Source organism: Odocoileus virginianus, chromosome 16, assembly GCF_023699985.2.
Source record: "Odocoileus virginianus isolate 20LAN1187 ecotype Illinois chromosome 16, Ovbor_1.2, whole genome shotgun sequence".
In the NCBI taxonomy this organism is placed as follows: domain Eukaryota; kingdom Metazoa; phylum Chordata; class Mammalia; order Artiodactyla; family Cervidae; genus Odocoileus; species Odocoileus virginianus.
Window position 1 is genome coordinate 4,824,612 of NC_069689.1, and position 15,527 is coordinate 4,840,138.

The 15,527-nt window shown below is 40.5% G+C and overlaps 1 protein-coding gene and 1 long non-coding RNA gene across 4 annotated transcripts in view; one reads left to right on the forward strand and one right to left on the reverse strand.

Moving 5' to 3' along the window:
* LOC110143088 (neuronal acetylcholine receptor subunit alpha-7) overlaps positions 1 to 15,527 on the forward strand; it is a 149,883-nt gene that overhangs the window by 23,745 nt on the left and 110,611 nt on the right. The window lies entirely within an intron of this gene.
* The window catches only part of LOC110143089 (uncharacterized), a 28,806-nt gene that overhangs the window by 12,457 nt on the left and 822 nt on the right, over positions 1 to 15,527 (reverse strand). For both annotated transcript variants that reach the window (XR_011491683.1, XR_011491684.1), the window contains exons 2-3: positions 11,415 to 11,473; positions 10,103 to 10,583 (exon numbers count right to left, since the gene is read on the reverse strand). This is a non-coding gene — a long non-coding RNA (uncharacterized lncRNA). The remainder of the gene's footprint in view (positions 1 to 10,102; positions 10,584 to 11,414; positions 11,474 to 15,527) is intronic.

Consider the following 15,527-nt stretch of genomic DNA (forward strand, 5'->3'; position numbering starts at 1 on the left):
AAGAGACTACTACCAGCAGCTCTATGCCAATAAAATGGACAACTTGGAAGAAATGGACAAGTTCTTAGAGAAGTATAACTTTCCAAAATTGAACCAGGAAGAAATAGAAGATCTTAACAAAACGATCACAAGCAAGGAAATCGAAACTGTAATGAGAAATCTTCCAGCAAACAAAAGCCCAGGACCAGATGGCTTCACAGCTGAATTCTACCAAAAATTGAGAGAAGAGCTAACACCTATCTTACTCAAACTCTTCCAGAAAATTGCAGAAGAAGGTAAACTTCCAAACTCATTCTATGAGGCCACCATCACCCTAATTCCAAAACCAGACAAAGATGCCACAAAAAAAGAAAACTACAGGCCAATATCACTGATGAACATAGATGCAAAAATCCTTAACAAAATTCTAGCAAACAGAATCCAACAACATATTAAAAGAATCATTCATCATGACCAAGTGGGCTTTATTCCAGGAATGCGAGGATTCTTTAATATCCGCAAGTCAATCAATGTAATACACCACATTAACAAATTGAAAGATAAAAACCATATGATTATCTCAATAGATGCAGAAAAAGCCTTTGACAAAATTCAACATCCATTTATGATTAAAACTCTCCAGAAAGCAGGAATAGAAGGAACATACCTCAACATAATAAAAGCTATATATGACAAACCCACAGCAAGCATCACCCTCAACGGTGAAAAATTGAAAGCATTTCCCCTGAAATCAGGAACAAGACAAGGGTGCCCACTCTCACCACTACTATTCAACATAGTTTTGGAAGCTTTGGCCACAGCAATCAGGGCAGAAAAAGAAGTAAAAGGAATCCAGATAGGAAAAGAAGAAGTGAAACTCTCTCTGTTTGCAGATGACATGATCCTCTACATAGAAAACCCTAAAGACTCTACCAGAAAATTACTAGAGCTAATCAATGAATACAGTCAAGTTGCAGGATATAAAATTAACACACAGAAATCTCTTGCATTCCTATACACTAACAATGAGAAAACAGAAAGAGAAATTAAGGAAACAATACCATTCACCATTGCAACAAAAAGAATAAAATACTTAGGAGTATATCTACCGAAAGAAACAAAAGACCTATACATAGAAAACTATAAAACACTGATGAAGGAAATCAGAGAGGACACAAACAGATGGAGAAATATACCGTGTTCATGGATTGGAAGAATCAATATTGTCAAAATGGCTATACTACCCAAAGTAATCTATAGATTCAATGCAATCCCTATCAAACTACCAACGGTATTTTTCACAGAACTAGAACAAATAATTTCACAATTTGTATGGAAATACAAAAAACCTCGAATAGCCAAAGTAATCCTGAGAAAGAAAAATGGAACTGGAGGAATCAACCTGCCTGACTTCAGACTCTACTACAAAGCCACAGTCATCAAGACAGTATGGTATTGGCACAAAGACAGAAATACAGATCAATGGAACAGAATAGAAAGCCCAGAGATAAGTCCACGAACCTATGGTCACCTTATCTTCGACAAAGGAGGCAAGGATATACAATGGAAAAAAGATAACCTCTTTAACAAGTGGTGCTGGGAAAACTGGTCAACCACTTGTAAAAGAATGAAACTAGAACACTTTCTAACACCATACACAAAAATAAACTCAAAATGGATTAAAGATCTAAATGTAAGACCAGAAACTATCAAACTCCTAGAGGAGAACATAGGCAAAACACTCTCCGACATAAATCACAGCAGGATCCTCTATGACCCACATCCCAGAATTTCAGAAATAAAAGCAAAAATAAACAAATGGGACCTAATGAAACTTAAAAGCTTTTGCACAACAAAGGAAACTATAAGCAAGGTGAAAAGACAGCCCTCAGATTGGGAGAAAATAATAGCAAACGAAGCAACAGACAAAGGATTAATCTCAAAAATATACAAGCAACTCCTCCAGCTCAACTCCAGAAAAATAAATGACCCAATCAAAAAATGGGCCAAAGAACTCAACAGACATTTCTCCAAGGAAGACATACAGATGGCTAACAAACACATGAAAAGATGCTCAACATCACTCATTATCAGAGAAATGCAAATCAAAACCACAATGAGGTACCATTATACGCCAGTCAGGATGGCTGCTATCCAAAAGTCTACAAGCAATAAATGCTGGAGAGGGTGTGGAGAAAAGGGAAGCCTCTTACACTGTTGGTGGGAATGCAAATTAGTACAGCCACTATGGAAAACAGTGTGGAGATTTCTTAAAAAAGCTGGAAATAGAACTGCCATATGACCCAGCAATCCCACTTCTGGGCATACACACCAAGGAAACCAGATCTGAAAGAGACACGTGCACCCCAATGTTCATCGCAGCACTGTTTATAATAGCCAGGACATGGAAGCAACCCAGATGCCCATCAGCAGACGAATGGATGAGGAAGCTGTGGTACATATACACCATGGAATATTACTCAGCCATTAAAAAGAATTCATTTGAATCAGTTCTAATGAGATGGATGAAACTGGAGCCCATTATACAGAGCGAAGTAAGCCAGAAAGATAAAGACCATTACAGTATACTAACACATATATATGGACTTTAGAAAGATGGTAACGATAACCCTATATGCAGAACAGAAAAAGAGACTCAGATGTATAGAACAGACTTGTGGACTCTGGGAGAAGGCGAGGGTGGGATGTTTCAAGAGAACAGCATTGAAACATGTATATTATCTAGGGTGAAACAGATCACCAGCCCAGGTTGGGTACATGAGACAAGTGCTCGGGCCTGGTGCACTGGGAAGACCCAGAGGGATCGGGTGGAGAGGGAGGTGGGAGCGGGGACTGGGATGGGGAATACATGTAAATCCATGGCTAATTCATTTCAATGTATAACAAAAACTACTGTAATGATGTAAAGTAATTAGCCTCCAACTAATAAAAAAAAAAAAATAAAAAAAAAAAAAAGAGGCTCTTTAGTTCTTCGCTTCACTTCCTGCCATAAGGGTGGTGTCATCTGCATATCTGAGGTTATTGATGTTTGTCCCAGCAATCTTGATTCCACCTGTTCTTCATCCAGCCCAGCATTTCTCGTGATGTACTCTGTGTATAAGGTAAATAAGCAGGGTGACAATATACAGCCTTGAGGTACTCCTTTTTCTATTTGGAACCAGTCTGTTGTTCCATGTCCAGTGGGTATGGCATAAGTCCTCTTGGAGGAGGTTGCCATTAACCCCACCATAGAGCTGCCAGAACTTACACAGGACTGGGAAATAGACTCTTGGAGGGCACAGTAGAACCTTGTGCACCAGGACCCAGGAGAAAGGAATAGTGACTCCACAGGAGAGTGTCCCAGACTTGCCTGTGGGTGTGCACGAGTCTCCCTCAAAGGCGTGGGTCAGTCGTGGCCTCCTGCAGGGTTGGGGGCACGGACTGCAGCAGTACATGCATGGGATCTTTTGAGGGAGATCACCAGTATCTTCATTACCTCCACCATAGTTGGGCCCCAGGTAAATGGCAGGGAGGGAACACAGCTCCACCCATCAACAGAAAATTGGATTAAAGATTTACTGAGCATCGCCCCGCCTGTCAGAGCAAAATCCAGTATCCCCCTCAGTCAGTCTATTCCATCAGGAAGCTTTCATAAGCTTCTTATCCTTCTCCATCAGAGGGCAGACAGACTGAAAACCACAATCACAGAAAACTAACCAATCTAAGCACATGGACCACAGCCTTGTCTAACGCAATGAAACTATGAGCCATGCCATGTAGGGCCACCCAAGATGGATGGGTCATAGTGGAGATTTCTGACAAAACATGGTCCACTGGAGAAGGGAATGAATGGCAATCCATTTCAGTATTCCTGCTTTGAGAACCCCAAGAACAGTGTGAAAAGGCAAAAAGATAGAACACTGAAAGATGAGCTCCCCAGGTCAGTAGGTGCCCAATATGCTGCTGGAGATCAGTGGAGAAGTAACTCCAGAAAGAATGAAGAGACGGAGCCAAAGCAAAAACAGCAGCCAGTTGTGGATGTGAGTGGTGATGGAAGCAAGGTCCGATGCTGTAAAGAGCAATATTGCATAGGAACCTGGAATGTTAGGTCCATGAATCAAGGCAAATCGAAAGTGATCAAATAGGAGATGGCAAGAGTGAAAGTCGACATTTTAGGAATCAGAGAACTAAAATGGACTGGAATGGGTGCATTTAACTCAGATGACCATTATATCTACTACTGTGGGCAAGAATCCCTTAGAAGAAATGGAGTAGCCATCATAGTCAACAAAAGAGTCTGAAATGCAGTACTTGGATGCAGCCTCAAAAACGACAGAATGATCTGTTGGTTTCCAACCATTCAATATCACGGTAATCTAAGTCTATGCTCTGACCAGTAACGCTGAAGAAGCTGAAGTCGAACAGTTCTATGAAGACCTACAAGACCTTCTAAAATTAACACCCAAAAAAGATGCCCTTTTCATCATAGGGGACTGTAATGCAAAAGTAGAAAGTCAAGAGGCAAATTTGGCCTTGGAGTATAGAGTGAAGCAGGGCAAAGGCTAATAGAGTTCTGCCAAGAGAATGCACTGGTCATAGCAAACACCCTCTTCCAACAACACAGGAGAAGACTCAATACATGGACATCACCAGATGGTCAACCCTGAAATCAGATTGATTATATTCTTTGCAGCCAAATATGGAGAAGCTCTATACAGTCAGCAAAAACAAGACCAGGAGCTGACTGTGCCTGAGATCATGGAAGAGATTAGCCTGTGAGTTGATTGAGTAAAGATCACCTTTATCCAAGCAGGTGGGCCTCATGCAACTCACTTAGGTCATGGCAGAACAGAAAGACAGTGTGAGGGCTGATTTGCTCATCTCCTGCCCTCTCACATCAGAGCTCATGGTTCATGGGCCTTCCAGCTTTACAGTCCTGGGGGGCACTGACACCACTGGCCTTTGGACTTGGACTGAGGCACACCACCGACTCTCCTGGTTTTCCAGATGGTGGATTATAGGACTGTGCTGCCAGTTCTGTGCGAGCCAAGTCTTACAAAAATGTCTGAGCCAATCCTTATTAAAAATTTTTTGAAATTCCCTTGCGGTCCAGTGGTTAGAATTAGACACTTTCACTGCCATGGCCTAGATTTAATCCCTGATCAGGGAACCAAGATCCTGCGAGCCATGTGGCACCCCTCCTGCCCCATTTTTTTCCTTCTTATACACACATATATATGTGTGTGTGTATATATATTTATATATATTCATCCTATTGGTTCCTTTTTTTCTGAAGAACCCTGACAATGCAAAGTCATCATGCAAAGCCATCTGCTGCTCACCTGGGAGGGAGGGGGGAGGATGGAGCACACCCATCAAGAAGCAATGGGCAGAACTGGGCCTCATGAGGGGCACTGTGGGCCTCAGACTTTGAGTCCTCCATGGGTTGTAAGATCCAGTACCAGTGCCTGGCTCTGTGGTGAGTGTAATACCAAATATAGTACTTGCAGCAGCCCTGTCAGATGTACTGTTATTCATCTTATTCTGTTGATTGCATACCAACATTGGTGCAGTTCATAGGAGCTGTAATAGTGAGGCCACTAGGTCCTGAGAGAGTGTAGATGGTTTACAGACTGTCAGGAGCTCATCAGACACACGCATCAGGATCATGTGGTCGGTAAACTGCAGGAGCTCCATGCTTTCCCAAGCCCAGACAGGAAGCCAGGTAGTAGTAGGAGAGGAGGCAGGTATATGGTCCAGGCACTTTTCCCTGCCTGCAGGGAACAGCCTGAGATGTCTCAAAGCCTAGTCCAAAGGATACTTTCTATAAAGAGATTCCCCAATCCCTGCCAATCAGAATTCATCTTTTTTTACTCCTGTGATATCAAAACACTTACTGATTGACAGGTTGATACAAGGAAGCTCGAGAGAGAAACACAAGATTTGGGATCGTAACAATTTCAAACTGGATCCAACCCTCCATAATTGTGTGAGCTTGGGAACCCTGCCGCACCTCTGATTCTGCCCCTTAAAATATAATGCTGCTTACTGTGATAACATCATAGTCCCATTGTGGGTGATAACTTTTTTTAAAAATGTATTTTGTTAATACGGTTCTTGCACATAGGTTAATGCTTATTTACACCCTGCCTCAGTTTACATTTCCTGGAAGCGTCTAATTTCAACTCTGGATATTTCTTTGAGAATTGCATTGTCTCTAAATTTGCATTGTATCTCTAAATAAAATGCTTATAGTAACTACTGCTTTTTGGTTTAGAGTTATGGTCAATATCTAAGGACTTTCCAGTACCGAAGATGAGGAATTAGTTGTCTCTTCACCCCCTGCCTCCAGATAATACACTTCTTTTTTTTCTTCCCTTATTCTCCCAGTGAAATTATATCATAATTTTTGGTTAAATTAATATGCAGTGTATGTATTAAAATCATTATAAAATCACAGTTTGCATGAGCCAATCATTGTGGCTATGATTACATTTATTTTCTAGTATAACTATTTTTCCTCAGAGTTAACACTATTTATTGTTTTTCCCTAGTTGTTGAATTTTTCATGTAACCATCAGTTTCCTCCCCAAACCTTCCAGAAGAAGTATAAATTGCTGTCCTTACATTCAGAAACCGTGGTTTTTATGGTCCATGTTTTTAGAAGTACGTGCTCAGAAACATTTGCCTTGCTGCTTGTAACTAAATTAGCGACTGTTGAACTGCAATTTTCCTTCACTCTCGGGTTCTGTCAACAAACCTCTGACACTGAGTGTACTACAATTCAGTTCAATTCTGACCTGACCTACTCTGTGTTGGCATCAAACCTTTTGAGATGAAGGCACGGTTCCCAGCAGGGTGCTCTTGCTTCAGACTCAAAACAGGGTCTTAAGGCTGTCTGCATATGTATCTGGCTGGCTGCAAATTTGAGGCCTCTTCAAACCCCAGGATGGATAATTCACTGAAACAACTCACACAACTCAAGAAGTTGTTATACTGACAAGGATCATTTTGTTACAAAGGGTACAAATTAGCAGCCAGATGAAGAGTACATAGGGCCTGGTGGAGGAAGGGCCAGAGCCCAGGAGTTATGCTGTTACTCTCCTGGTATACTGCGCCACCCTTCCAGACAGGAAGCTCTCCTAAGAGCTGACATAAAAGCAGAGCTAAAAATATAAGCAGGGAATAAAGGGATTTGAAGAAACAGACAATACAGGGAGCAGATGAAAACTTCTGAAACTTTAAAAAAAAAAAAACTTCAGAATTTAGTTCCCAAGCTTCATGGTGTAGAGTTTTTATTGAAATCCCCTTTTGTGGCTAGAATTGATTAGATTATTGGCAACATTATTGAGCTCCATCTCCAGCACTCCCTCACCTCCCTGAAGGTTGAGCCAAAAGTTCCGGCCCTTTAACGTCCCCCAGGGTTTTCCTCCTGACCAGCACCCATCCTGAAGCTATTCAGGGTAACCTGTGCCACCAGTTACTTTTTTTTAGCATAATGAAGACATTCCTATCAGATAATTCCAAGCATTTTTGAAGCTTGTGTCATGTCACGAACCTGGGACAAAGGGAAAAAAATATGTATTTTGTACTTTAATATACCACAACTCAAGCAGAGAATTCCTGTTGCTTTTTCCCAGTTATGTCCTTTTCAGGGTCCTGTGTTGTTTGCTTTCTAGATTTATGTTCTCATTCTGGTGTATGGTGCCCATCAGTAGTGGTCTGAGGAAGGGAGCATAGAAGAATATGGTTTCTAGATTTAAAAAAAAAGTTTGAATTTACAGTATTGTGTTGGTTTCAGGTGATTAACACTGTGCAAACTTTGTGTTAGCAAAGTGATTCAGTTATACACAAATGTATATTTACTGTTTTTCAGATTCTTTTCCCATGTAGGTTATTACAGAATATTGAGGAGCGTTCTGTGTGCTTTATAGTAAGTCCTTGTTGATTATGTTTTATGTATAGTAGTGTGTATGTGTTCGTTCCAGACTCCCAATCCAGCCCTCTCCCCACCCAACATTCCCCTTTCATAACCATAAGTTTGTTTTGAAATCTGTAAGCCAGGTCTTATGTGGCTTTATTTTTTCCCTTCTGCTTGATGGATTGTAGTATATGCAACCAAGCAAAAAATTTTTCCCTCTGAATTTTGTTGTTTCATTTTCTATCTTTCAGTGTTCCAATTTCCAAGAACTGTCTTGCACTCTGATTGTTGCTTGCTGTTAGTAACTGCATCCTGATAAACCTAGCTCTTTTTACATTGATGCAATAGCTTCTCTTACATTTCTGAAATTTTTTTTTGAAGTTTTGGATGTTTTTATCTGCTCCCGGTATTGTCTATTTCTTCAGAGCTCCTTTATTACTTGCTTATATTTTTGACCCTGTTTTTTATATTAGAAGCTTTCTTATAATGCTGTGTGACTTTGATTGGGGTTGCATGTCTGTATGTGAGTGTATGAGAGTCTCAGAGAGATTGGTGGTGTAGGCTTCCCTACAGCACGGTCTGGCTCAGAAGGTATTATTTTGGAGAAGTGAGTATGATTAGATCTTTTTTCTCAGGCTGATGAGTTTGGCCAGAAAAAAATTTTCTAGTCTGCCACCTAGGCAGCCTGAGCCAGGCAGTCAGCGTTCTGAGAGCTGAGAGGGGTTAAGGGCTGGAGGAGTCAGTTATTCTTAAACCTACCTCTGTTTGTAGCGTATCATTTCCACTGTAGCTCTGCATTGTCTGGCATACAGAATCCTTCTGGGCTGTCTTCTCCAGAGACTAAGATTCTAGTATCCCGCCAGGGCAGGGAGAAGCAGCTGCCAGTCCTACATATGAGTGTGTTGGGGCATCTAAGTGTTTCTTATAAACACTTGATGCCAGTCCTCCCATTTAACCTCGTCTACACTTGTGCTTTCATGGTTACCTGCTCCTTCCCACTTGTGAGCTGTTCTGGGCTCCATCTCAGCCTCCTCTGTGTGGACTTAGATCTGTATTTGGAGAATTCTGTCAGTCATCATTTCTCATCCATTTATTTTTCAGGTCAAGTTACTGTTTGTCTCCTCTCATGTTTGTTTTGGTAAGATTGAGTTTATTCCTTAACACATTACTTATTGCACTTATTTTTAATTTTGGGAAGAAGAGGATGTATGCTTGTGTCCAAATCATGTTTTCGTTTTTAAGTTTCATGCTTATTTATTATTTTTTTAGTTTGCCTTAGTTTATTTACTTATTTTTATTGGAATATAATTGCTTTACAATATTGTTAGTTTCTGCAGCACAATGAAGTGAATCAGCTATATGCATACATACATCGCCCCCTTCTTTGACCTCTTTGACCCCACCCCTCATTCCATCCTTCTAGGTCACCACAGAGCACTGGGCTGAGCTTCCTGGGCTTTACAGCAGATTCCCACTAGCTATCTGTTTTACACATGGTAGCATATATATGTCAATTCCAATCTCCCAAGCTACCCCATCCTCCCTTTGCTTATCTGTGTCCACATCCCTGTTCTCTGCGTCAGTGTCTCTATTCCTGCCTTGGAAATAGGTTCGTCTATACCATTCTTCTAGTTTCTACATATATGAGTTAATATACAATATTTGTTTTTCTGACTTCACTCTGTATGAGATTCTAGGTACATCTACATCTCTACAAATAACCCTATGTCATTTCTTTTAGTATCTGAGTAATAGTCCATTGTATATATGTACCTTCTCTTCTTTATCCATTCATCTGTCATTGAACATTTAGGTTTTTTCCATGTCCTGGCTATTGTAAGTAGTACATTTACTGTTTTCTCAGTTCTCTGAGACTGTCTTTAATTCTTTTTTTTTTTTTCTTATTCTGCTCCTTGGCAATTACTTCCATCATTCCATTTTTCAGCTCACTTATTTGTTCTTCTGCCTCAGTTATTCTGCTATTGATTCCTTCTAGTGTATTTTTCATTTCATTTATTGTGTTGTTCATCTGTGTTTGTTCTTTAGTTCTTCTGGATCCCTGTTAAACATTACTTTTATTTTTTCGATTCGTGCCTCCGTTCTATTTCTGAGATTTTGGATCATCTTTAGTATCATTACTCAATTCTTTTTGAGGTAGGTTCCCTATTTCTTCTGCATTTATTTGGTGCTGTAGGTTTTTACCTTGCTTCTTCATCTGTCCTGTATTATCCTGCTCCCCAGGTAGTGCTAGTGGTAAAGAATCTGCCTGCCCATACAGGAGCCACAGGAGACACGGGTTCAGTCACTGGGTTGGGAGGATGCCCTGGAGGAGGAACTGGCAACTCACTCCAGTATTACTCCCTAGGAAATTCCGTGGACAGAGTTAACCTGGCAGGCTCCAGTCCATGAGGTGGCAGGAATGAGTAAGCACAATACAAGTTTTTGATGGGTGGAGCTATGTTCCTGTCTTACTGGTTGTTTGGCCAGAGATTTCCAGCACTGGAGTTTGCAGGCAGTTGGATGAAGCTGGGTCTTTATATTGAGATATAGAACTTCAGGAGACCTCACTCTGATTAATATGCCCAGGAGTCTGAGGTTGTCTGTTAGTCCAGCCATTTGGACTACATGATGCCACCACAAGAGCTCAGACCCAACCTCTGGCTTATGATCCAAGATCTGCAAGCTGTGTGACGAAACAAAAACAAGAAAAGAAATAAAAATGGAGAACAATAACAAAGAATAAAAAATAAAATAAATTTAGAAAACTAATGATGTATTCGGAAAAAAAAAAAAAAAAAGAAACAACCATCAGAGGGTAAAACAGAACCCCAATAGCAAAAAAAGAATAAATCTGGAAAAAGTCTTGACTGGGCAGGGGAGGGAGCTCAGGCAGAGGTGCAGTTTAGACTGAGGCAGGGTCTAGGCTCAGGACCCAGGCAGCCAGGAAAGGCCCTAGGGACAGGGCTTAAGTAGAGATGGGGTTTGCTCAGGACACACCCTCTGCATCTGACAAAGGCCCTAGGAGTGTGGGGGTAGAGGATAGGCTCAGCCTGGCCTGGAGGGGCCCCAGAGTGCCTGCCTTGGAGCACAGAGGATCAGGACCCCTAGCAACCTCACTGGTGTCTGGCTGCGTGGGAGAAATGCTAACTGCACTCCCCCTGATCCTCCAGCCCCTGAAAGTCCCTCCCTGCCTGGCTCTGCTCTTCCTAACCCTCTCTCATGCCCCTGGGCCCACGTGGGTGGAAAGTGCCTTGGAGGGTGGAGGACCAGGCCCGGGACCCCAGTAGGCTTCTCAGGGGCCAAGTGTGTGGGGGAGATGCTAGCCATGTTCCCCTGTGATACACCAAACCCCCAAGGGTCCCTTCCTGTCCTCACTGATTCCCTTGAGGTGAGTGTGCCTGTCCAGGCATGGGAACCCCTTTCCTCCCCTAGCTGCCCCTAGGGGGCACTGGCCCCTCTTCCTCCATCTCAGCCCCTCTTCCTCCATCTCAGCCCCTCTTCCTCCATGTCCTACCTGGTCACTCAGGGATTCCTGAAAGGCTTCATACTGAATGATTCCAGCCATATGACATTCTGGAGAAGGCAGACCGTGGGGATAGTAAGATTAGTGATTACCAAGGGCTGGGGAAGGGAGTGATTAATAGGCAGAACACAGAGAATTTTGAAGACAGGGAAACTACTCTAAATGATACTTAAATGATAAGATATGTGTCATTATAGGTTTTTCCAAGCTCATAGTAAACTGGACAGTAGTGTAAACTATGGACTTTGGTTGGTAATGATGTGTCTCTGTAGGTTCATCAGTTGTAAGAATTCTATCACTTTGGTGGGGGAGGAGTTGTCAATAATGAGAGAAGCTGAGCATGTGTAGGGGATAGTGAAATCTCTGGTCCTTCCCCTCAATTAGTTGAAGTGAGAAGCAAGTAGACAGTAACTTGTATCCATAATAAATAAATAAATGCATAATAAATAAAGAGGAACAGTAAGATAACTAGGTAAATATAAAAGACAGTATAAATATTGATTGGGTTAACCAAAAGGTTCATTTGGTTTTCTTCCATAAGATAGCTCTCATAGCACTTAGTTGTCTTTAATTTCATTCAAAACAATTTTGTTAGATTGTATTGTGACAACTATCATATATCAGTGTGCTTTAAAAACTTATCAAAATTGGTGAATTTTTGTGTAGTCATTTTAATATTGAAGATGGAAGAGTAAAAGCAACATTTTTGACATATTGTGCTTTATTATTTCAAGAAAGGTAATGCAACTAAAAGGCAAAAAAAAAGAAAAAGATTTGTGTGGTGTATGGAGAATGTACTGTGATCAAAGTGTCAAAAGCAGTTTGTGAAGCTTTGTGCTAGAGATTTCTCGCTGGACAATGCTCCATGGTTGGATAGACCAGTTGAAGTTAATAGTCATCAAATTGAGAACCGTCAGCATTTATACCACACAAGAGATAGTGACATACTCAAAATATCCAAATCAAGCATTGAAAATCCTTTGCACCAGCTTGGTTATGTTAATTGCTTTGATGTTGGAGTTCCACATAAATTAGCAGAGAAGAAACCTTCTTGAATGTATTTCCACCTGTGATTCTCTACTGAAATGTAACAAAAATGTTCTATTTTTAAAACAAATTGTGATTAGTGATCAAAAGTGAATACTGTACAATACTGTGGAATAGAAGAGATGGTTGGCCAAGTGAAATGAACCACTACCATCCACACCAAAGGCCAGTCTTCATCCAGAGAAGGTGATGTGTATATGGTGAGTTTGGAAAGGTATGCTCTATTATGAGTTCCTTCTGGAAAATTAAACAATTAACTCCAACAAGTAAGCAGTGTTCAATAAAATGCATCCAGAATTAGTCAACGGAATGTGCATAATCTTCCATCAGGATAATGCAAGACCTCGTGTTTCTTTGATGACCATGCAGAAACTGTTAGAGCTTGGCTAGGAAATTCTGATTCATCTGCCATATTCGCCAAACATTGTAACTTCAGATATTCATTTATTTCAGTTCTTACAAAATTCTTTTAATGAAAAATATTTCAGTTCTTTGGGAGATTGTAAAAGGCACCTCTAACAGTTCTTTGCTCAAAAAGATAAAAGTTTTCATAACATGGAATTATGAAGTTGCCTAGAAAATGGCAGATGGTAATGGAAGAAAACAGTGAATACAAGTTCAATAAAGTTCTTGATGAAAATGAAAAAAAAAGTGTCTTCTTTTTATTTAAAAAAATCAAAGGAACTTTTTGGCCAACCCAATGTATGTTTTATTTATCACTTTTTTTCTTCCCCTTTCATTTGAAAGGCAACCCTGTAAAGCAATAATTATAAATATATGTTGATAAGCACACTGCATAGAAAGTTTGTGTGTGGTTCACCAGAGGAAGCAGAACTACAGAAGAGCATTTTTAATATTTATTTACATTAATATCAATCCAAAAAGGATTGTAATAAGTTAATTATCAATATTATAATAAGTTAATTATTAGAATTTGGACTGCAAGGAGATCCAACCAGTCCGTCCTAAAGGACATCAGTCCTGGGTATTCATTGTAAGGACTGATGCTGAAGCTGAAACTCCAATACTTTGGCCACCTCATGTGAAGAGTTGACTCATTGGAAAAGTCCCTGATGCTGGGAGGGATTGGGGGCAGGAGGAGAAGGGGACGACAGAGAATGAGATGGCTGGATGGCATCACCAACTCGATGGACATGAGTTTGAGTAAACTCTGGGAGTTGGTGGTGGACAGGGAGGCTTGGCATGCTGCAATTCATAGGGTCACAAAGAGTCAGACACAACTGAGCGACTGAACTGAACGGAATTATTAAAAATAAGTTAATTGTAATAAATATATGGTAAATGAAATAACAAGGAGCCTAAAATAGTATTCTAGACAAAGTTTTGATTTAACACATCATAATGCAGTAAAAAATGGAATAAGGTGGAAGGAGCCACATAAGACATATCCTATTTTTATCAGAAATTATATTACATTTAAATAGTTAAACATTCCACTTGAAAGACAGACACTGACATAATGGGGTAAGAAAAATGGTCTGACTGACATACATCTCTCTCTGTGTGTTTCCCTTTAAATTCCAAGGCAAACAACTGTCATTTCAATTGCTTTTACCCTATAGATAAGGTAATATTTTTCTCTTGCTGTTTTTAACTTTTTTTTTCCACTGTCTTTAACTTCTGGAAGTTTGATTGTATCTTGGTAGGGATTTCTTTAGGTTTATCTTATTTGGTATTTGCTCTCTTTTCACATGCTAGCAAGGTAATGCTCAAAATCCTTCAAGCTAGGCTTCAAAAGTATGTGAACTGAGAACTTCCAGATGTACAAGCTGGATTTAGAAAAGGCAGAGGAACCAGAGATGTTGGCAGTCAAATTGCCAACATCCGTTAGATCATAGAAAAAGCAAGAGAATTCCAGAAAAACATCTACTTCTGCTTCATTGACTATGCTAAAGCCTTTGACTGTGTGGATCATAACAAACTGTGGAAAATCCTTAAAGAGATGGGAAAACCAGAGTAACTTACCTGCCTCCTGAGAAACCTGTATGCAAGTCAAGAAGCAACAATTAGAACTGGACATGAAACAATGGGCTGGTTCAAACTTGGGAAAGGAGTACGTCAAGGCTGTATATTGTCACCCTGCTTATTTAACTTATATACAGAGTATATCATGCAAAATGCTGGGCTGGATGAATCACAAGCTGGAATCAAGATTGCCAGGAGAAATATCAACAACCTCATATATGCAGATGATACCACACTAATGGCAAAAAGTGAAGCGGAACTAACCCTTGATGAGGGTGAAAGAGGAGAATGAAAAAGCAAGTTTAAAACTCAGCATTCAAAAAACTGAGATCATGGCATCAGATCCCATCCCTTCATGGCAAATAGATGGGGAAACAGTGATTTTCTTTTTTGGGGTTCCAAAATCACTGCAGACAGTGACTGCAGTCATGAAATTAAAATACACTTGCTCCTTGGATGAAAACCTATGACAAACCTAGACAGCATATTAAAAAGCAGAGATATCACTTTGCTGACAAAGGTACATATAGTCAAAGCCACGGTTTTTCCAGTAGTCATGTGTGGATGTGAGAGCTGAACCGTAAAGAAGGCTGAGTACTGAAGAATTGATGCTTTCAAACTGTAGTGCTGGGGACGACTCTTCATAATCCTTTGAACAGCAAGGAGATCAAACCAGTCAATACTAAAGGAAATCAACCCTGACCTTTCTTTGGAAGGACTGATGCTAAAGCTCTAGTACTTTGGCTACCTTAATGCAAAAGCCTGGAAAAGACCCTGATGCTGGGAAAGATTGAGGGCGGGAGAAGAGTGGGGTGACAGATGGTTGGATGGCATCATCAACTCAGTGGACATGAATTTGAGCAAACTCCATGAGATAGTGAAAGACAGGGAAGCCTGGTATACTGCAGTCCATGGGGGTGGCAAAGAGTTTGACATGACTGCCTGAGTGACCACCACCACCACCACCACCACCATTTCTTGAATCTATAGATTGTGTCTCATCAAATTTGGGATGTGTCAGCCATCTTCATGCACTTTTAAAATTTCATCTTTTCATCCATGTCTACAATT